At 51.7% G+C, this 19,091-nt stretch overlaps 14 non-coding genes across 14 annotated transcripts; all 14 read right to left on the bottom strand.

Annotated features, from left to right (window-relative positions):
- Positions 1-459: 459 nt before the first annotated feature.
- Positions 460-578, bottom strand: LOC126320298 (5S ribosomal RNA). The gene has a single exon (XR_007558030.1). It is a non-coding gene; the product is annotated as a 5S ribosomal RNA (ribosomal RNA).
- Positions 579-1,862: 1,284 nt separating this feature from the next.
- On the bottom strand, positions 1,863-1,981 carry LOC126320351 (5S ribosomal RNA). Its single transcript, XR_007558082.1, has one exon. It is a non-coding gene; the product is annotated as a 5S ribosomal RNA (ribosomal RNA).
- A 1,284-nt stretch (positions 1,982-3,265) lies between these two features.
- LOC126320350 (5S ribosomal RNA) lies at positions 3,266-3,384 on the bottom strand. Its single transcript, XR_007558081.1, has one exon. It is a non-coding gene; the product is annotated as a 5S ribosomal RNA (ribosomal RNA).
- A 1,284-nt stretch (positions 3,385-4,668) lies between these two features.
- LOC126320349 (5S ribosomal RNA) lies at positions 4,669-4,787 on the bottom strand. Its single transcript, XR_007558080.1, has one exon. It is a non-coding gene; the product is annotated as a 5S ribosomal RNA (ribosomal RNA).
- A 1,284-nt stretch (positions 4,788-6,071) lies between these two features.
- LOC126320348 (5S ribosomal RNA) lies at positions 6,072-6,190 on the bottom strand. The gene has a single exon (XR_007558079.1). It is a non-coding gene; the product is annotated as a 5S ribosomal RNA (ribosomal RNA).
- A 1,284-nt stretch (positions 6,191-7,474) lies between these two features.
- LOC126320347 (5S ribosomal RNA) lies at positions 7,475-7,593 on the bottom strand. Its single transcript, XR_007558078.1, has one exon. It is a non-coding gene; the product is annotated as a 5S ribosomal RNA (ribosomal RNA).
- A 1,284-nt stretch (positions 7,594-8,877) lies between these two features.
- LOC126320345 (5S ribosomal RNA) lies at positions 8,878-8,996 on the bottom strand. Its single transcript, XR_007558076.1, has one exon. It is a non-coding gene; the product is annotated as a 5S ribosomal RNA (ribosomal RNA).
- A 1,284-nt stretch (positions 8,997-10,280) lies between these two features.
- LOC126320344 (5S ribosomal RNA) lies at positions 10,281-10,399 on the bottom strand. Its single transcript, XR_007558075.1, has one exon. It is a non-coding gene; the product is annotated as a 5S ribosomal RNA (ribosomal RNA).
- Positions 10,400-11,683: 1,284 nt separating this feature from the next.
- LOC126320343 (5S ribosomal RNA) lies at positions 11,684-11,802 on the bottom strand. Its single transcript, XR_007558074.1, has one exon. It is a non-coding gene; the product is annotated as a 5S ribosomal RNA (ribosomal RNA).
- A 1,284-nt stretch (positions 11,803-13,086) lies between these two features.
- LOC126320342 (5S ribosomal RNA) lies at positions 13,087-13,205 on the bottom strand. Its single transcript, XR_007558073.1, has one exon. It is a non-coding gene; the product is annotated as a 5S ribosomal RNA (ribosomal RNA).
- Positions 13,206-14,494: 1,289 nt separating this feature from the next.
- Positions 14,495-14,613, bottom strand: LOC126320341 (5S ribosomal RNA). The gene has a single exon (XR_007558072.1). It is a non-coding gene; the product is annotated as a 5S ribosomal RNA (ribosomal RNA).
- Positions 14,614-15,897: 1,284 nt separating this feature from the next.
- On the bottom strand, positions 15,898-16,016 carry LOC126320340 (5S ribosomal RNA). The gene has a single exon (XR_007558071.1). It is a non-coding gene; the product is annotated as a 5S ribosomal RNA (ribosomal RNA).
- Positions 16,017-17,300: 1,284 nt separating this feature from the next.
- LOC126320339 (5S ribosomal RNA) lies at positions 17,301-17,419 on the bottom strand. Its single transcript, XR_007558070.1, has one exon. It is a non-coding gene; the product is annotated as a 5S ribosomal RNA (ribosomal RNA).
- A 1,284-nt stretch (positions 17,420-18,703) lies between these two features.
- Positions 18,704-18,822, bottom strand: LOC126320338 (5S ribosomal RNA). The gene has a single exon (XR_007558069.1). It is a non-coding gene; the product is annotated as a 5S ribosomal RNA (ribosomal RNA).
- Positions 18,823-19,091: the final 269 nt, after the last annotated feature.

Below are 19,091 nucleotides of genomic sequence, written 5' to 3'. Positions count from 1 at the left end.
AAAATCAGTATGGAAGCATCTTTGTCACATGAGAAAGGTAGCATGAAAAAACGGCTGGCAGGGGTAGCGACAAGAAAGCAAGAAATGAAGACAGCCAGAGTTCCCAGGCGGTCGCCGATCCGAATATAAACGTTGTTGCTTATCTTCGGTGGTCGGACGGGAACAGGTTTTTTTTTTAATGTAGTTAGTTTTTGGAATGTAGCGCTCCTACAAAACAGTAGGCTCTGACGCATTTCAAGAGCACATCTGTCGATTCGCAGTGTTTCGTTATTTTCAACGAGTTCCTAGCACTCTTCCTCCGCGCATTCTTGTACAAACTGAGTTCATTACTGTAATTTCGCATCTTACGTTTAATACAGTAGTTTAAAATGCTTGTGGAAGCATCTTTGTCGCACCTGAGAGTTTGTATGAAAAGAGGGCTGCCAGGTGTAGTGACATAAAATTTAAAAGAAGACAGGGAGCCAACAGCACCCGGTGTTCCCAGGCGGTCACCCATCCAAGTACTAACCGGGCCCGATGTTGCTTAACTTCGGTGATCGGACGAGAACCGGTGTATTCAACATGGTATGGCCGTTGGCGTCCTTATACTGTAGCCGCACGGCACAAGAAGGCTTCGCCTCTCCTCCCAATACACGCAATCGCCATTTTCGGTGGCACATTTGACGCAATGCACGTCCTTCCACCTCGAAGGCGACGCGCAGTGCGGCGCGCCGCCACGTGGGTCAGACGCACAACACAGCTGCTCGTTGCACCGCCTGTCATTCGTTTGGTTCGTGCGGCCTCCGACACTCGAGGGAGACGCACCTTGTTATTGTTGTCCGTCGCAGGGATTGCGCGCGGCCGGGCGGCGGGTGGACTGCGCGGGGTGTGGCAGTGTCCTGCTGGACCGAGAGAAGCGTTCTCACCTGCCTGACACGCGTCGCGCTTCTAGATATTTGCGTAATTCGCACGGTGCATAATCGGCTGTCACCTTCCGTCCCGACTTGTCCCGACTTTGCTCGACTGCCGCTCGCTGCCGCTCGGGTCGCGGTCCATATGACAGCACAAGCACGAGGAACATCTGCGAGATGGGCGCGGGCCGAACCGGCGTGTCCGAGGCGACGTGTGCGGCCGTTCGGAGCTACCAGAGCAGCTCTGTGCCGCGCCGTGCCGTGGAAAGGTGCGAAAACATGCACACAAGACACAGGCTTTTCGACAAAGTATCCATCTCTTGTAGCGACGAAAGGTAAATTTTTGTTTACAAATTTGCCGTTGTGCACTGCTACAAAACAATATGCCCTGACGTACTTCACAACATTTCTGTCACTTCATACTGTTTTCTTATTTCCAGAGACTCTTTGGAAGTCTTCCTTGGCGCACTCTTTTCAAACTGAGTTCCTTAATATCGTACCTTACGATAGTTTAAAATCAGTATGGAAGCATCTTTGTCACATGAGAAAGGTAGCATGAAAAAACGGCTGGCAGGGGTAGCGACAAGAAAGCAAGAAATGAAGACAGCCAGAGTTCCCAGGCGGTCGCCGATCCGAATATAAACGTTGTTGCTTATCTTCGGTGGTCGGACGGGAACAGGTTTTTTTTTTAATGTAGTTAGTTTTTGGAATGTAGCGCTCCTACAAAACAGTAGGCTCTGACGCATTTCAAGAGCACATCTGTCGATTCGCAGTGTTTCGTTATTTTCAACGAGTTCCTAGCACTCTTCCTCCGCGCATTCTTGTACAAACTGAGTTCATTACTGTAATTTCGCATCTTACGTTTAATACAGTAGTTTAAAATGCTTGTGGAAGCATCTTTGTCGCACCTGAGAGTTTGTATGAAAAGAGGGCTGGCAGGTGTAGTGACATAAAATTTAAAAGAAGACAGGGAGCCAACAGCACCCGGTGTTCCCAGGCGGTCACCCATCCAAGTACTAACCGGGCCCGATGTTGCTTAACTTCGGTGATCGGACGAGAACCGGTGTATTCAACATGGTATGGCCGTTGGCGTCCTTATACTGTAGCCGCACGGCACAAGAAGGCTTCGCCTCTCCTCCCAATACACGCAATCGCCATTTTCGGTGGCACATTTGACGCAATGCACGTCCTTCCACCTCGAAGGCGACGCGCAGTGCGGCGCGCCGCCACGTGGGTCAGACGCACAACACAGCTGCTCGTTGCACCGCCTGTCATTCGTTTGGTTCGTGCGGCCTCCGACACTCGAGGGAGACGCACCTTGTTATTGTTGTCCGTCGCAGGGATTGCGCGCGGCCGGGCGGCGGGTGGACTGCGCGGGGTGTGGCAGTGTCCTGCTGGACCGAGAGAAGCGTTCTCACCTGCCTGACACGCGTCGCGCTTCTAGATATTTGCGTAATTCGCACGGTGCATAATCGGCTGTCACCTTCCGTCCCGACTTGTCCCGACTTTGCTCGACTGCCGCTCGCTGCCGCTCGGGTCGCGGTCCATATGACAGCACAAGCACGAGGAACATCTGCGAGATGGGCGCGGGCCGAACCGGCGTGTCCGAGGCGACGTGTGCGGCCGTTCGGAGCTACCAGAGCAGCTCTGTGCCGCGCCGTGCCGTGGAAAGGTGCGAAAACATGCACACAAGACACAGGCTTTTCGACAAAGTATCCATCTCTTGTAGCGACGAAAGGTAAATTTTTGTTTACAAATTTGCCGTTGTGCACTGCTACAAAACAATATGCCCTGACGTACTTCACAACATTTCTGTCACTTCATACTGTTTTCTTATTTCCAGAGACTCTTTGGAAGTCTTCCTTGGCGCACTCTTTTCAAACTGAGTTCCTTAATATCGTACCTTACGATAGTTTAAAATCAGTATGGAAGCATCTTTGTCACATGAGAAAGGTAGCATGAAAAAACGGCTGGCAGGGGTAGCGACAAGAAAGCAAGAAATGAAGACAGCCAGAGTTCCCAGGCGGTCGCCGATCCGAATATAAACGTTGTTGCTTATCTTCGGTGGTCGGACGGGAACAGGTTTTTTTTTTAATGTAGTTAGTTTTTGGAATGTAGCGCTCCTACAAAACAGTAGGCTCTGACGCATTTCAAGAGCACATCTGTCGATTCGCAGTGTTTCGTTATTTTCAACGAGTTCCTAGCACTCTTCCTCCGCGCATTCTTGTACAAACTGAGTTCATTACTGTAATTTCGCATCTTACGTTTAATACAGTAGTTTAAAATGCTTGTGGAAGCATCTTTGTCGCACCTGAGAGTTTGTATGAAAAGAGGGCTGGCAGGTGTAGTGACATAAAATTTAAAAGAAGACAGGGAGCCAACAGCACCCGGTGTTCCCAGGCGGTCACCCATCCAAGTACTAACCGGGCCCGATGTTGCTTAACTTCGGTGATCGGACGAGAACCGGTGTATTCAACATGGTATGGCCGTTGGCGTCCTTATACTGTAGCCGCACGGCACAAGAAGGCTTCGCCTCTCCTCCCAATACACGCAATCGCCATTTTCGGTGGCACATTTGACGCAATGCACGTCCTTCCACCTCGAAGGCGACGCGCAGTGCGGCGCGCCGCCACGTGGGTCAGACGCACAACACAGCTGCTCGTTGCACCGCCTGTCATTCGTTTGGTTCGTGCGGCCTCCGACACTCGAGGGAGACGCACCTTGTTATTGTTGTCCGTCGCAGGGATTGCGCGCGGCCGGGCGGCGGGTGGACTGCGCGGGGTGTGGCAGTGTCCTGCTGGACCGAGAGAAGCGTTCTCACCTGCCTGACACGCGTCGCGCTTCTAGATATTTGCGTAATTCGCACGGTGCATAATCGGCTGTCACCTTCCGTCCCGACTTGTCCCGACTTTGCTCGACTGCCGCTCGCTGCCGCTCGGGTCGCGGTCCATATGACAGCACAAGCACGAGGAACATCTGCGAGATGGGCGCGGGCCGAACCGGCGTGTCCGAGGCGACGTGTGCGGCCGTTCGGAGCTACCAGAGCAGCTCTGTGCCGCGCCGTGCCGTGGAAAGGTGCGAAAACATGCACACAAGACACAGGCTTTTCGACAAAGTATCCATCTCTTGTAGCGACGAAAGGTAAATTTTTGTTTACAAATTTGCCGTTGTGCACTGCTACAAAACAATATGCCCTGACGTACTTCACAACATTTCTGTCACTTCATACTGTTTTCTTATTTCCAGAGACTCTTTGGAAGTCTTCCTTGGCGCACTCTTTTCAAACTGAGTTCCTTAATATCGTACCTTACGATAGTTTAAAATCAGTATGGAAGCATCTTTGTCACATGAGAAAGGTAGCATGAAAAAACGGCTGGCAGGGGTAGCGACAAGAAAGCAAGAAATGAAGACAGCCAGAGTTCCCAGGCGGTCGCCGATCCGAATATAAACGTTGTTGCTTATCTTCGGTGGTCGGACGGGAACAGGTTTTTTTTTTAATGTAGTTAGTTTTTGGAATGTAGCGCTCCTACAAAACAGTAGGCTCTGACGCATTTCAAGAGCACATCTGTCGATTCGCAGTGTTTCGTTATTTTCAACGAGTTCCTAGCACTCTTCCTCCGCGCATTCTTGTACAAACTGAGTTCATTACTGTAATTTCGCATCTTACGTTTAATACAGTAGTTTAAAATGCTTGTGGAAGCATCTTTGTCGCACCTGAGAGTTTGTATGAAAAGAGGGCTGGCAGGTGTAGTGACATAAAATTTAAAAGAAGACAGGGAGCCAACAGCACCCGGTGTTCCCAGGCGGTCACCCATCCAAGTACTAACCGGGCCCGATGTTGCTTAACTTCGGTGATCGGACGAGAACCGGTGTATTCAACATGGTATGGCCGTTGGCGTCCTTATACTGTAGCCGCACGGCACAAGAAGGCTTCGCCTCTCCTCCCAATACACGCAATCGCCATTTTCGGTGGCACATTTGACGCAATGCACGTCCTTCCACCTCGAAGGCGACGCGCAGTGCGGCGCGCCGCCACGTGGGTCAGACGCACAACACAGCTCCTCGTTGCACCGCCTGTGATTCGTTTGGTTCGTGCGGCCTCCGACACTCGAGGGAGACGCACCTTGTTATTGTTGTCCGTCGCAGGGATTGCGCGCGGCCGGGCGGCGGGTGGACTGCGCGGGGTGTGGCAGTGTCCTGCTGGACCGAGAGAAGCGTTCTCACCTGCCTGACACGCGTCGCGCTTCTAGATATTTGCGTAATTCGCACGGTGCATAATCGGCTGTCACCTTCCGTCCCGACTTGTCCCGACTTTGCTCGACTGCCGCTCGCTGCCGCTCGGGTCGCGGTCCATATGACAGCACAAGCACGAGGAACATCTGCGAGATGGGCGCGGGCCGAACCGGCGTGTCCGAGGCGACGTGTGCGGCCGTTCGGAGCTACCAGAGCAGCTCTGTGCCGCGCCGTGCCGTGGAAAGGTGCGAAAACATGCACACAAGACACAGGCTTTTCGACAAAGTATCCATCTCTTGTAGCGACGAAAGGTAAATTTTTGTTTACAAATTTGCCGTTGTGCACTGCTACAAAACAATATGCCCTGACGTACTTCACAACATTTCTGTCACTTCATACTGTTTTCTTATTTCCAGAGACTCTTTGGAAGTCTTCCTTGGCGCACTCTTTTCAAACTGAGTTCCTTAATATCGTACCTTACGATAGTTTAAAATCAGTATGGAAGCATCTTTGTCACATGAGAAAGGTAGCATGAAAAAACGGCTGGCAGGGGTAGCGACAAGAAAGCAAGAAATGAAGACAGCCAGAGTTCCCAGGCGGTCGCCGATCCGAATATAAACGTTGTTGCTTATCTTCGGTGGTCGGACGGGAACAGGTTTTTTTTTTAATGTAGTTAGTTTTTGGAATGTAGCGCTCCTACAAAACAGTAGGCTCTGACGCATTTCAAGAGCACATCTGTCGATTCGCAGTGTTTCGTTATTTTCAACGAGTTCCTAGCACTCTTCCTCCGCGCATTCTTGTACAAACTGAGTTCATTACTGTAATTTCGCATCTTACGTTTAATACAGTAGTTTAAAATGCTTGTGGAAGCATCTTTGTCGCACCTGAGAGTTTGTATGAAAAGAGGGCTGGCAGGTGTAGTGACATAAAATTTAAAAGAAGACAGGGAGCCAACAGCACCCGGTGTTCCCAGGCGGTCACCCATCCAAGTACTAACCGGGCCCGATGTTGCTTAACTTCGGTGATCGGACGAGAACCGGTGTATTCAACATGGTATGGCCGTTGGCGTCCTTATACTGTAGCCGCACGGCACAAGAAGGCTTCGCCTCTCCTCCCAATACACGCAATCGCCATTTTCGGTGGCACATTTGACGCAATGCACGTCCTTCCACCTCGAAGGCGACGCGCAGTGCGGCGCGCCGCCACGTGGGTCAGACGCACAACACAGCTGCTCGTTGCACCGCCTGTCATTCGTTTGGTTCGTGCGGCCTCCGACACTCGAGGGAGACGCACCTTGTTATTGTTGTCCGTCGCAGGGATTGCGCGCGGCCGGGCGGCGGGTGGACTGCGCGGGGTGTGGCAGTGTCCTGCTGGACCGAGAGAAGCGTTCTCACCTGCCTGACACGCGTCGCGCTTCTAGATATTTGCGTAATTCGCACGGTGCATAATCGGCTGTCACCTTCCGTCCCGACTTGTCCCGACTTTGCTCGACTGCCGCTCGCTGCCGCTCGGGTCGCGGTCCATATGACAGCACAAGCACGAGGAACATCTGCGAGATGGGCGCGGGCCGAACCGGCGTGTCCGAGGCGACGTGTGCGGCCGTTCGGAGCTACCAGAGCAGCTCTGTGCCGCGCCGTGCCGTGGAAAGGTGCGAAAACATGCACACAAGACACAGGCTTTTCGACAAAGTATCCATCTCTTGTAGCGACGAAAGGTAAATTTTTGTTTACAAATTTGCCGTTGTGCACTGCTACAAAACAATATGCCCTGACGTACTTCACAACATTTCTGTCACTTCATACTGTTTTCTTATTTCCAGAGACTCTTTGGAAGTCTTCCTTGGCGCACTCTTTTCAAACTGAGTTCCTTAATATCGTACCTTACGATAGTTTAAAATCAGTATGGAAGCATCTTTGTCACATGAGAAAGGTAGCATGAAAAAACGGCTGGCAGGGGTAGCGACAAGAAAGCAAGAAATGAAGACAGCCAGAGTTCCCAGGCGGTCGCCGATCCGAATATAAACGTTGTTGCTTATCTTCGGTGGTCGGACGGGAACAGGTTTTTTTTTTAATGTAGTTAGTTTTTGGAATGTAGCGCTCCTACAAAACAGTAGGCTCTGACGCATTTCAAGAGCACATCTGTCGATTCGCAGTGTTTCGTTATTTTCAACGAGTTCCTAGCACTCTTCCTCCGCGCATTCTTGTACAAACTGAGTTCATTACTGTAATTTCGCATCTTACGTTTAATACAGTAGTTTAAAATGCTTGTGGAAGCATCTTTGTCGCACCTGAGAGTTTGTATGAAAAGAGGGCTGGCAGGTGTAGTGACATAAAATTTAAAAGAAGACAGGGAGCCAACAGCACCCGGTGTTCCCAGGCGGTCACCCATCCAAGTACTAACCGGGCCCGATGTTGCTTAACTTCGGTGATCGGACGAGAACCGGTGTATTCAACATGGTATGGCCGTTGGCGTCCTTATACTGTAGCCGCACGGCACAAGAAGGCTTCGCCTCTCCTCCCAATACACGCAATCGCCATTTTCGGTGGCACATTTGACGCAATGCACGTCCTTCCACCTCGAAGGCGACGCGCAGTGCGGCGCGCCGCCACGTGGGTCAGACGCACAACACAGCTCCTCGTTGCACCGCCTGTGATTCGTTTGGTTCGTGCGGCCTCCGACACTCGAGGGAGACGCACCTTGTTATTGTTGTCCGTCGCAGGGATTGCGCGCGGCCGGGCGGCGGGTGGACTGCGCGGGGTGTGGCAGTGTCCTGCTGGACCGAGAGAAGCGTTCTCACCTGCCTGACACGCGTCGCGCTTCTAGATATTTGCGTAATTCGCACGGTGCATAATCGGCTGTCACCTTCCGTCCCGACTTGTCCCGACTTTGCTCGACTGCCGCTCGCTGCCGCTCGGGTCGCGGTCCATATGACAGCACAAGCACGAGGAACATCTGCGAGATGGGCGCGGGCCGAACCGGCGTGTCCGAGGCGACGTGTGCGGCCGTTCGGAGCTACCAGAGCAGCTCTGTGCCGCGCCGTGCCGTGGAAAGGTGCGAAAACATGCACACAAGACACAGGCTTTTCGACAAAGTATCCATCTCTTGTAGCGACGAAAGGTAAATTTTTGTTTACAAATTTGCCGTTGTGCACTGCTACAAAACAATATGCCCTGACGTACTTCACAACATTTCTGTCACTTCATACTGTTTTCTTATTTCCAGAGACTCTTTGGAAGTCTTCCTTGGCGCACTCTTTTCAAACTGAGTTCCTTAATATCGTACCTTACGATAGTTTAAAATCAGTATGGAAGCATCTTTGTCACATGAGAAAGGTAGCATGAAAAAACGGCTGGCAGGGGTAGCGACAAGAAAGCAAGAAATGAAGACAGCCAGAGTTCCCAGGCGGTCGCCGATCCGAATATAAACGTTGTTGCTTATCTTCGGTGGTCGGACGGGAACAGGTTTTTTTTTTAATGTAGTTAGTTTTTGGAATGTAGCGCTCCTACAAAACAGTAGGCTCTGACGCATTTCAAGAGCACATCTGTCGATTCGCAGTGTTTCGTTATTTTCAACGAGTTCCTAGCACTCTTCCTCCGCGCATTCTTGTACAAACTGAGTTCATTACTGTAATTTCGCATCTTACGTTTAATACAGTAGTTTAAAATGCTTGTGGAAGCATCTTTGTCGCACCTGAGAGTTTGTATGAAAAGAGGGCTGGCAGGTGTAGTGACATAAAATTTAAAAGAAGACAGGGAGCCAACAGCACCCGGTGTTCCCAGGCGGTCACCCATCCAAGTACTAACCGGGCCCGATGTTGCTTAACTTCGGTGATCGGACGAGAACCGGTGTATTCAACATGGTATGGCCGTTGGCGTCCTTATACTGTAGCCGCACGGCACAAGAAGGCTTCGCCTCTCCTCCCAATACACGCAATCGCCATTTTCGGTGGCACATTTGACGCAATGCACGTCCTTCCACCTCGAAGGCGACGCGCAGTGCGGCGCGCCGCCACGTGGGTCAGACGCACAACACAGCTGCTCGTTGCACCGCCTGTCATTCGTTTGGTTCGTGCGGCCTCCGACACTCGAGGGAGACGCACCTTGTTATTGTTGTCCGTCGCAGGGATTGCGCGCGGCCGGGCGGCGGGTGGACTGCGCGGGGTGTGGCAGTGTCCTGCTGGACCGAGAGAAGCGTTCTCACCTGCCTGACACGCGTCGCGCTTCTAGATATTTGCGTAATTCGCACGGTGCATAATCGGCTGTCACCTTCCGTCCCGACTTGTCCCGACTTTGCTCGACTGCCGCTCGCTGCCGCTCGGGTCGCGGTCCATATGACAGCACAAGCACGAGGAACATCTGCGAGATGGGCGCGGGCCGAACCGGCGTGTCCGAGGCGACGTGTGCGGCCGTTCGGAGCTACCAGAGCAGCTCTGTGCCGCGCCGTGCCGTGGAAAGGTGCGAAAACATGCACACAAGACACAGGCTTTTCGACAAAGTATCCATCTCTTGTAGCGACGAAAGGTAAATTTTTGTTTACAAATTTGCCGTTGTGCACTGCTACAAAACAATATGCCCTGACGTACTTCACAACATTTCTGTCACTTCATACTGTTTTCTTATTTCCAGAGACTCTTTGGAAGTCTTCCTTGGCGCACTCTTTTCAAACTGAGTTCCTTAATATCGTACCTTACGATAGTTTAAAATCAGTATGGAAGCATCTTTGTCACATGAGAAAGGTAGCATGAAAAAACGGCTGGCAGGGGTAGCGACAAGAAAGCAAGAAATGAAGACAGCCAGAGTTCCCAGGCGGTCGCCGATCCGAATATAAACGTTGTTGCTTATCTTCGGTGGTCGGACGGGAACAGGTTTTTTTTTTAATGTAGTTAGTTTTTGGAATGTAGCGCTCCTACAAAACAGTAGGCTCTGACGCATTTCAAGAGCACATCTGTCGATTCGCAGTGTTTCGTTATTTTCAACGAGTTCCTAGCACTCTTCCTCCGCGCATTCTTGTACAAACTGAGTTCATTACTGTAATTTCGCATCTTACGTTTAATACAGTAGTTTAAAATGCTTGTGGAAGCATCTTTGTCGCACCTGAGAGTTTGTATGAAAAGAGGGCTGGCAGGTGTAGTGACATAAAATTTAAAAGAAGACAGGGAGCCAACAGCACCCGGTGTTCCCAGGCGGTCACCCATCCAAGTACTAACCGGGCCCGATGTTGCTTAACTTCGGTGATCGGACGAGAACCGGTGTATTCAACATGGTATGGCCGTTGGCGTCCTTATACTGTAGCCGCACGGCACAAGAAGGCTTCGCCTCTCCTCCCAATACACGCAATCGCCATTTTCGGTGGCACATTTGACGCAATGCACGTCCTTCCACCTCGAAGGCGACGCGCAGTGCGGCGCGCCGCCACGTGGGTCAGACGCACAACACAGCTCCTCGTTGCACCGCCTGTGATTCGTTTGGTTCGTGCGGCCTCCGACACTCGAGGGAGACGCACCTTGTTATTGTTGTCCGTCGCAGGGATTGCGCGCGGCCGGGCGGCGGGTGGACTGCGCGGGGTGTGGCAGTGTCCTGCTGGACCGAGAGAAGCGTTCTCACCTGCCTGACACGCGTCGCGCTTCTAGATATTTGCGTAATTCGCACGGTGCATAATCGGCTGTCACCTTCCGTCCCGACTTGTCCCGACTTTGCTCGACTGCCGCTCGCTGCCGCTCGGGTCGCGGTCCATATGACAGCACAAGCACGAGGAACATCTGCGAGATGGGCGCGGGCCGAACCGGCGTGTCCGAGGCGACGTGTGCGGCCGTTCGGAGCTACCAGAGCAGCTCTGTGCCGCGCCGTGCCGTGGAAAGGTGCGAAAACATGCACACAAGACACAGGCTTTTCGACAAAGTATCCATCTCTTGTAGCGACGAAAGGTAAATTTTTGTTTACAAATTTGCCGTTGTGCACTGCTACAAAACAATATGCCCTGACGTACTTCACAACATTTCTGTCACTTCATACTGTTTTCTTATTTCCAGAGACTCTTTGGAAGTCTTCCTTGGCGCACTCTTTTCAAACTGAGTTCCTTAATATCGTACCTTACGATAGTTTAAAATCAGTATGGAAGCATCTTTGTCACATGAGAAAGGTAGCATGAAAAAACGGCTGGCAGGGGTAGCGACAAGAAAGCAAGAAATGAAGACAGCCAGAGTTCCCAGGCGGTCGCCGATCCGAATATAAACGTTGTTGCTTATCTTCGGTGGTCGGACGGGAACAGGTTTTTTTTTTAATGTAGTTAGTTTTTGGAATGTAGCGCTCCTACAAAACAGTAGGCTCTGACGCATTTCAAGAGCACATCTGTCGATTCGCAGTGTTTCGTTATTTTCAACGAGTTCCTAGCACTCTTCCTCCGCGCATTCTTGTACAAACTGAGTTCATTACTGTAATTTCGCATCTTACGTTTAATACAGTAGTTTAAAATGCTTGTGGAAGCATCTTTGTCGCACCTGAGAGTTTGTATGAAAAGAGGGCTGGCAGGTGTAGTGACATAAAATTTAAAAGAAGACAGGGAGCCAACAGCACCCGGTGTTCCCAGGCGGTCACCCATCCAAGTACTAACCGGGCCCGATGTTGCTTAACTTCGGTGATCGGACGAGAACCGGTGTATTCAACATGGTATGGCCGTTGGCGTCCTTATACTGTAGCCGCACGGCACAAGAAGGCTTCGCCTCTCCTCCCAATACACGCAATCGCCATTTTCGGTGGCACATTTGACGCAATGCACGTCCTTCCACCTCGAAGGCGACGCGCAGTGCGGCGCGCCGCCACGTGGGTCAGACGCACAACACAGCTGCTCGTTGCACCGCCTGTCATTCGTTTGGTTCGTGCGGCCTCCGACACTCGAGGGAGACGCACCTTGTTATTGTTGTCCGTCGCAGGGATTGCGCGCGGCCGGGCGGCGGGTGGACTGCGCGGGGTGTGGCAGTGTCCTGCTGGACCGAGAGAAGCGTTCTCACCTGCCTGACACGCGTCGCGCTTCTAGATATTTGCGTAATTCGCACGGTGCATAATCGGCTGTCACCTTCCGTCCCGACTTGTCCCGACTTTGCTCGACTGCCGCTCGCTGCCGCTCGGGTCGCGGTCCATATGACAGCACAAGCACGAGGAACATCTGCGAGATGGGCGCGGGCCGAACCGGCGTGTCCGAGGCGACGTGTGCGGCCGTTCGGAGCTACCAGAGCAGCTCTGTGCCGCGCCGTGCCGTGGAAAGGTGCGAAAACATGCACACAAGACACAGGCTTTTCGACAAAGTATCCATCTCTTGTAGCGACGAAAGGTAAATTTTTGTTTACAAATTTGCCGTTGTGCACTGCTACAAAACAATATGCCCTGACGTACTTCACAACATTTCTGTCACTTCATACTGTTTTCTTATTTCCAGAGACTCTTTGGAAGTCTTCCTTGGCGCACTCTTTTCAAACTGAGTTCCTTAATATCGTACCTTACGATAGTTTAAAATCAGTATGGAAGCATCTTTGTCACATGAGAAAGGTAGCATGAAAAAACGGCTGGCAGGGGTAGCGACAAGAAAGCAAGAAATGAAGACAGCCAGAGTTCCCAGGCGGTCGCCGATCCGAATATAAACGTTGTTGCTTATCTTCGGTGGTCGGACGGGAACAGGTTTTTTTTTTAATGTAGTTAGTTTTTGGAATGTAGCGCTCCTACAAAACAGTAGGCTCTGACGCATTTCAAGAGCACATCTGTCGATTCGCAGTGTTTCGTTATTTTCAACGAGTTCCTAGCACTCTTCCTCCGCGCATTCTTGTACAAACTGAGTTCATTACTGTAATTTCGCATCTTACGTTTAATACAGTAGTTTAAAATGCTTGTGGAAGCATCTTTGTCGCACCTGAGAGTTTGTATGAAAAGAGGGCTGGCAGGTGTAGTGACATAAAATTTAAAAGAAGACAGGGAGCCAACAGCACCCGGTGTTCCCAGGCGGTCACCCATCCAAGTACTAACCGGGCCCGATGTTGCTTAACTTCGGTGATCGGACGAGAACCGGTGTATTCAACATGGTATGGCCGTTGGCGTCCTTATACTGTAGCCGCACGGCACAAGAAGGCTTCGCCTCTCCTCCCAATACACGCAATCGCCATTTTCGGTGGCACATTTGACGCAATGCACGTCCTTCCACCTCGAAGGCGACGCGCAGTGCGGCGCGCCGCCACGTGGGTCAGACGCACAACACAGATGCTCGTTGCACCGCCTGTCATTCGTTTGGTTCGTGCGGCCTCCGACACTCGAGGGAGACGCACCTTGTTATTGTTGTCCGTCGCAGGGATTGCGCGCGGCCGGGCGGCGGGTGGACTGCGCGGGGTGTGGCAGTGTCCTGCTGGACCGAGAGAAGCGTTCTCACCTGCCTGACACGCGTCGCGCTTCTAGATATTTGCGTAATTCGCACGGTGCATAATCGGCTGTCACCTTCCGTCCCGACTTGTCCCGACTTTGCTCGACTGCCGCTCGCTGCCGCTCGGGTCGCGGTCCATATGACAGCACAAGCACGAGGAACATCTGCGAGATGGGCGCGGGCCGAACCGGCGTGTCCGAGGCGACGTGTGCGGCCGTTCGGAGCTACCAGAGCAGCTCTGTGCCGTGCCGCGCCGTGCCGTGGAAAGGTGCGAAAACATGCACACAAGACACAGGCTTTTCGACAAAGTATCCATCTCTTGTAGCGACGAAAGGTAAATTTTTGTTTACAAATTTGCCGTTGTGCACTGCTACAAAACAATATGCCCTGACGTACTTCACAACATTTCTGTCACTTCATACTGTTTTCTTATTTCCAGAGACTCTTTGGAAGTCTTCCTTGGCGCACTCTTTTCAAACTGAGTTCCTTAATATCGTACCTTACGATAGTTTAAAATCAGTATGGAAGCATCTTTGTCACATGAGAAAGGTAGCATGAAAAAACGGCTGGCAGGGGTAGCGACAAGAAAGCAAGAAATGAAGACAGCCAGAGTTCCCAGGCGGTCGCCGATCCGAATATAAACGTTGTTGCTTATCTTCGGTGGTCGGACGGGAACAGGTTTTTTTTTTAATGTAGTTAGTTTTTGGAATGTAGCGCTCCTACAAAACAGTAGGCTCTGACGCATTTCAAGAGCACATCTGTCGATTCGCAGTGTTTCGTTATTTTCAACGAGTTCCTAGCACTCTTCCTCCGCGCATTCTTGTACAAACTGAGTTCATTACTGTAATTTCGCATCTTACGTTTAATACAGTAGTTTAAAATGCTTGTGGAAGCATCTTTGTCGCACCTGAGAGTTTGTATGAAAAGAGGGCTGGCAGGTGTAGTGACATAAAATTTAAAAGAAGACAGGGAGCCAACAGCACCCGGTGTTCCCAGGCGGTCACCCATCCAAGTACTAACCGGGCCCGATGTTGCTTAACTTCGGTGATCGGACGAGAACCGGTGTATTCAACATGGTATGGCCGTTGGCGTCCTTATACTGTAGCCGCACGGCACAAGAAGGCTTCGCCTCTCCTCCCAATACACGCAATCGCCATTTTCGGTGGCACATTTGACGCAATGCACGTCCTTCCACCTCGAAGGCGACGCGCAGTGCGGCGCGCCGCCACGTGGGTCAGACGCACAACACAGCTGCTCGTTGCACCGCCTGTCATTCGTTTGGTTCGTGCGGCCTCCGACACTCGAGGGAGACGCACCTTGTTATTGTTGTCCGTCGCAGGGATTGCGCGCGGCCGGGCGGCGGGTGGACTGCGCGGGGTGTGGCAGTGTCCTGCTGGACCGAGAGAAGCGTTCTCACCTGCCTGACACGCGTCGCGCTTCTAGATATTTGCGTAATTCGCACGGTGCATAATCGGCTGTCACCTTCCGTCCCGACTTGTCCCGACTTTGCTCGACTGCCGCTCGCTGCCGCTCGGGTCGCGGTCCATATGACAGCACAAGCACGAGGAACATCTGCGAGATGGGCGCGGGCCGAACCGGCGTGTCCGAGGCGACGTGTGCGGCCGTTCGGAGCTACCAGAGCAGCTCTGTGCCGCGCCGTGCCGTGGAAAGGTGCGAAAACATGCACACAAGACACAGGCTTTTCGACAAAGTATCCATCTCTTGTAGCGACGAAAGGTAAATTTTTGTTTACAAATTTGCCGTTGTGCACTGCTACAAAACAATATGCCCTGACGTACTTCACAACATTTCTGTCACTTCATACTGTTTTCTTATTTCCAGAGACTCTTTGGAAGTCTTCCTTGGCGCACTCTTTTCAAACTGAGTTCCTTAATATCGTACCTTACGATAGTTTAAAATCAGTATGGAAGCATCTTTGTCACATGAGAAAGGTAGCATGAAAAAACGGCTGGCAGGGGTAGCGACAAGAAAGCAAGAAATGAAGACAGCCAGAGTTCCCAGGCGGTCGCCGATCCGAATATAAACGTTGTTGCTTATCTTCGGTGGTCGGACGGGAACAGGTTTTTTTTTTAATGTAGTTAGTTTTTGGAATGTAGCGCTCCTACAAAACAGTAGGCTCTGACGCATTTCAAGAGCACATCTGTCGATTCGCAGTGTTTCGTTATTTTCAACGAGTTCCTAGCACTCTTCCTCCGCGCATTCTTGTACAAACTGAGTTCATTACTGTAATTTCGCATCTTACGTTTAATACAGTAGTTTAAAATGCTTGTGGAAGCATCTTTGTCGCACCTGAGAGTTTGTATGAAAAGAGGGCTGGCAGGTGTAGTGACATAAAATTTAAAAGAAGACAGGGAGCCAACAGCACCCGGTGTTCCCAGGCGGTCACCCATCCAAGTACTAACCGGGCCCGATGTTGCTTAACTTCGGTGATCGGACGAGAACCGGTGTATTCAACATGGTATGGCCGTTGGCGTCCTTATACTGTAGCCGCACGGCACAAGAAGGCTTCGCCTCTCCTCCCAATACACGCAATCGCCATTTTCGGTGGCACATTTGACGCAATGCACGTCCTTCCACCTCGAAGGCGACGCGCAGTGCGGCGCGCCGCCACGTGGGTCAGACGCACAACACAGCTCCTCGTTGCACCGCCTGTGATTCGTTTGGTTCGTGCGGCCTCCGACACTCGAGGGAGACGCACCTTGTTATTGTTGTCCGTCGCAGGGATTGCGCGCGGCCGGGCGGCGGGTGGACTGCGCGGGGTGTGGCAGTGTCCTGCTGGACCGAGAGAAGCGTTCTCACCTGCCTGACACGCGTCGCGCTTCTAGATATTTGCGTAATTCGCACGGTGCATAATCGGCTGTCACCTTCCGTCCCGACTTGTCCCGACTTTGCTCGACTGCCGCTCGCTGCCGCTCGGGTCGCGGTCCATATGACAGCACAAGCACGAGGAACATCTGCGAGATGGGCGCGGGCCGAACCGGCGTGTCCGAGGCGACGTGTGCGGCCGTTCGGAGCTACCAGAGCAGCTCTGTGCCGCGCCGTGCCGTGGAAAGGTGCGAAAACATGCACACAAGACACAGGCTTTTCGACAAAGTATCCATCTCTTGTAGCGACGAAAGGTAAATTTTTGTTTACAAATTTGCCGTTGTGCACTGCTACAAAACAATATGCCCTGACGTACTTCACAACATTTCTGTCACTTCATACTGTTTTCTTATTTCCAGAGACTCTTTGGAAGTCTTCCTTGGCGCACTCTTTTCAAACTGAGTTCCTTAATATCGTACCTTACGATAGTTTAAAATCAGTATGGAAGCATCTTTGTCACATGAGAAAGGTAGCATGAAAAAACGGCTGGCAGGGGTAGCGACAAGAAAGCAAGAAATGAAGACAGCCAGAGTTCCCAGGCGGTCGCCGATCCGAATATAAACGTTGTTGCTTATCTTCGGTGGTCGGACGGGAACAGGTTTTTTTTTTAATGTAGTTAGTTTTTGGAATGTAGCGCTCCTACAAAACAGTAGGCTCTGACGCATTTCAAGAGCACATCTGTCGATTCGCAGTGTTTCGTTATTTTCAACGAGTTCCTAGCACTCTTCCTCCGCGCATTCTTGTACAAACTGAGTTCATTACTGTAATTTCGCATCTTACGTTTAATACAGTAGTTTAAAATGCTTGTGGAAGCATCTTTGTCGCACCTGAGAGTTTGTATGAAAAGAGGGCTGGCAGGTGTAGTGACATAAAATTTAAAAGAAGACAGGGAGCCAACAGCACCCGGTGTTCCCAGGCGGTCACCCATCCAAGTACTAACCGGGCCCGATGTTGCTTAACTTCGGTGATCGGACGAGAACCGGTGTATTCAACATGGTATGGCCGTTGGCGTCCTTATACTGTAGCCGCACGGCACAAGAAGGCTTCGCCTCTCCTCCCAATACACGCAATCGCCATTTTCGGTGGCACATTTGACGCAATGCACGTCCTTCCACCTCGAAGGCGACGCGCAGTGCGGCGCGCCGCCACGTGGGTCAGACGCACAACACAGCTGCTCGTTGCACCGCCTGTCATTCGTTTGGTTCGTGCGGCCTCCGACACTCGAGGGAGACGCACCTTGTTATTGTTGTCCGTCGCAGGGATTGCGCGCGGCCGGGCGGCGGGTGGACTGCGCGGGGTGTGGCAGTGTCCTGCTGGACCGAGAGAAGCGTTCTCACCTGCCTGACACGCGTCGCGCTTCTAGATATTTGCGTAATTCGCACGGTGCATAATCGGCTGTCACCTTCCGTCCCGACTTGTCCCGACTTTGCTCGACTGCCGCTCGCTGCCGCTCGGGTCGCGGTCCATATGACAGCACAAGCACGAGGAACATCTGCGAGATGGGCGCGGGCCGAACCGGCGTGTCCGAGGCGACGTGTGCGGCCGTTCGGAGCTACCAGAGCAGCTCTGTGCCGCGCCGTGCCGTGGAAAGGTGCGAAAACATGCACACAAGACACAGGCTTTTCGACAAAGTATCCATCTCTTGTAGCGACGAAAGGTAAATTTTTGTTTACAAATTTGCCGTTGTGCACTGCTACAAAACAATATGCCCTGACGTACTTCACAACATTTCTGTCACTTCATACTGTTTTCTTATTTCCAGAGACTCTTTGGAAGTCTTCCTTGGCGCACTCTTTTCAAACTGAGTTCCTTAATATCGTACCTTACGATAGTTTAAAATCAGTATGGAAGCATCTTTGTCACATGAGAAAGGTAGCATGAAAAAACGGCTGGCAGGGGTAGCGACAAGAAAGCAAGAAATGAAGACAGCCAGAGTTCCCAGGCGGTCGCCGATCCGAATATAAACGTTGTTGCTTATCTTCGGTGGTCGGACGGGAACAGGTTTTTTTTTTAATGTAGTTAGTTTTTGGAATGTAGCGCTCCTACAAAACAGTAGGCTCTGACGCATTTCAAGAGCACATCTGTCGATTCGCAGTGTTTCGTTATTTTCAACGAGTTCCTAGCACTCTTCCTCCGCGCATTCTTGTACAAACTGAGTTCATTACTGTAATTTCGCATCTTACGTTTAATACAGTAGTTTAAAATGCTTGTGGAAGCATCTTTGTCGCACCTGAGAGTTTGTATGAAAAGAGGGCTGGCAGGTGTAGTGACATAAAATTTAAAAGAAGACAGGGAGCCAACAGCACCCGGTGTTCCCAGGCGGTCACCCATCCAAGTACTAACCGGGCCCGATGTTGCTTAACTTCGGTGATCGGACGAGAACCGGTGTATTCAACATGGTATGGCCGTTGGCGTCCTTATACTGTAGCCGCACGGCACAAGAAGGCTTCGCCTCTCCTCCCAATACACGCAATCGCCATTTTCGGTGGCACATTTGACGCAATGCACGTCCTTCCACCTCGAAGGCGACGCGCAGTGCGGCGCGCCGCCACGTGGGTCAGACGCACAACACAGATGCTCGTTGCACCGCCTGTCATTCGTTTGGTTCGTGCGGCCTCCGACACTCGAGGGAGACGCACCTTGTTATTGTTGTCCGTCGCAGGGATTGCGCGCGGCCGGGCG

Source organism: Schistocerca gregaria, unplaced genomic scaffold (assembly GCF_023897955.1).
Source record: "Schistocerca gregaria isolate iqSchGreg1 unplaced genomic scaffold, iqSchGreg1.2 ptg000714l, whole genome shotgun sequence".
Taxonomy (NCBI): domain Eukaryota; kingdom Metazoa; phylum Arthropoda; class Insecta; order Orthoptera; family Acrididae; genus Schistocerca; species Schistocerca gregaria.
This window is presented reverse-complemented; position numbering and strand designations above follow the sequence as displayed.